Below are 2500 nucleotides of genomic sequence, written 5' to 3'. Positions count from 1 at the left end.
CGGAATTGTAGTGATAAAAGTAGTAACATTTAATGATGATAAACATTATGATAATAATAATAGCAATAACATTAGCAATGTTGACAGTACTGATAATGGTAATAATAGAAACGATAATAAAATTTTGATAAAGATGATTTTCATGATGACAGAAATAATAATGATTATAATAATAACAATAATAATAAGGGTAATGATAATGATAACAATAATAGTGATAATGATACTACTACTACTACTATTGATAATAACAATAATGATAATGATGATAATAATGATGATGAAAATGATTATAATGATAACAAACATAATAATAACAGTAATAATAATGCTTATGATAATAGCATCAATAATAGTTATCAACAATAATAATGATGATAATATCAGTAATGATGATAATAATAACAATAATGATAATAATGATAATAGAGATAATAATAATAATAATAATAATAATAATAATAATAATAATAATAATAATAATAATAATTATAACAATGATAACAATAATAACAAAAACGATGATGACAATAATAATAACAAATACAGCCACGACTTATGAAAATGATAATCGTATCACAAATAACAATAACAACAATACTGATATAGTGATTGTTATCGGGTTATAATGATTGTAATAATGATAAATAATAATGATAATAATAATGATGATGATGATAATAATGATAAAAGTGGTAATAAAAGATAACAGTGATAGCAACAATGACAATAACAACAACAACAACAACAATAGTAATAAAGATAATAATAATAACAACAATGATACAATTGTAGTAGCAATAGTTTTATTAATGATAATAATGATGATGATAATAATGATAATGTCAACAACAACAATAATAAAAATATGATTATAATAATAATAATAATCACCATCATCATCATCAACAATGATGATTATGAAAACAACAGCAACAACAACAATAATAATAATGATAATAATATAAATGATAGAATTGTATTGTTATTATTATTAGTAGTAGTATTAGTAATGACAATGATAATGATAATGGTAATAATAATAATAATAATAATAATAATAATAATAATAATAATGATAATTTTAATGATAATAATAATAATAATAATAATAATAATAATAATAATAATAATTATCTAAAAAATAGTAAAGATAATAATAATCACACCACTGATACTACTACTACTACTATTAATAATAATCAAGATAATAATTATAATTTTAATCCTGTTAATAACAATGACAATGATAATAATAATAATGATGATATCATTAAAGAATTATAATACTAACAATGAGAAAATTCACGATAATAATAATAATAATAGTAATAATACTAGCTATAATAACAATGATACTAATAATAATAATAATAATAATAATAATAATAATAATTATAATAATAATAATAATAATAATAATAATTATTATTGTTATAATAATGATTATAATCACCATCATCATCAGCATCAGCATCCTCCTTCTCCTCCTCATCCTCATCATTATCATCACCCTCCTCCTCCTCATCATCATCATCATTATCTTCACCCTCCTCTTCCTCTTCCTCCTCCTCTTCGTGATGATGATGATGATATTAATGGTAATAAATAGAGAAGCGGTAACCCATTGCAAACGGAGAGGAAGAAGCAGATAAAAGCCCGGAAGCTTTCTCCGAGAGAATCACTTCTCTCCCTGTGTTCGCGAAAGCAGGAAGGTAGAAGGTACGCTGCCATGAGACTGACTGGTATGAAGATCCTTCTGCAGTTGCTTGCAATTGCTTTGGCGTGCAGCATGGCTTCGTCGTTTCCTTCGGAGTAAGTGCAATTAACGTTTAGTTTGTTGATTCGATTTATTAGTTTAAGTAAAAGGTGTTTATGATTTTCCGAATAACAGAGTACTATATTTTCTTTCACTTGTTATGTCTCTGTCTCTGTTGCTGCCTCTGCCCCCCCCCCCCCCCCCCCCCCCTCTTTCTCTTTCTCTCTCTCTCTCTCACTCTCTCTCTCTCTCTCTCTCTCTCTCTCTCTCTCTCTCTCTCTCTCTCACTCAACCTTTCTGCTGAACAAAGATGACTGCCAAAATGTACCAAAAATACGTATATCCCTTTTCATATGGAAAACTATGGCTTCTACTTTCCACGGGGTAGAGTAGTGTTGTGTATATTTCACTGTTTTCGCCCGAGGGAGTAACTTTGAAAACACTGTAGAGAGCATAGTCTACTTATGAACGGCATTACTGTTGCTGGTGCCTCTACCGGTGTTTTTATCAACATTAGTGGGACACGAAGTAAACAAAAGACACAAACAACAATCATAGTAATAATAATAATAATAATAATAAATTAAAAACAGCACATGCAATATTCATCCTTTTCGCTCTTTCAGCGGTCAGGACTGCCGTGATGCCGTCTGCCCACAGTACTATGTCGAGGGCTGCACGCCAAAATACCCGCCGGGTTGGTGCTGCCCAGACTGGTCCCACTGCAACCAGGGGTGAGAC

General features: G+C 28.7%; 1 long non-coding RNA gene across 1 annotated transcript in view; it reads left to right on the top strand.

Annotated features, from left to right (window-relative positions):
* The first annotated feature begins 1659 nt into the window (after positions 1–1659).
* The window catches only part of LOC125026662, a 1651-nt gene continuing 810 nt past the window's right edge, over positions 1660–2500 (top strand). The window contains exons 1-2 of the long non-coding RNA XR_007114968.1: positions 1660–1815; positions 2386–2493. This is a non-coding gene — a long non-coding RNA (uncharacterized LOC125026662). The remainder of the gene's footprint in view (positions 1816–2385; positions 2494–2500) is intronic.

Source organism: Penaeus chinensis, chromosome 6, assembly GCF_019202785.1.
Source record: "Penaeus chinensis breed Huanghai No. 1 chromosome 6, ASM1920278v2, whole genome shotgun sequence".
Lineage (NCBI taxonomy): Eukaryota > Metazoa > Arthropoda > Malacostraca > Decapoda > Penaeidae > Penaeus > Penaeus chinensis.
Note: the sequence above shows the minus strand (reverse complement) of the source record. Positions and strands in the feature narration are given on the sequence as shown.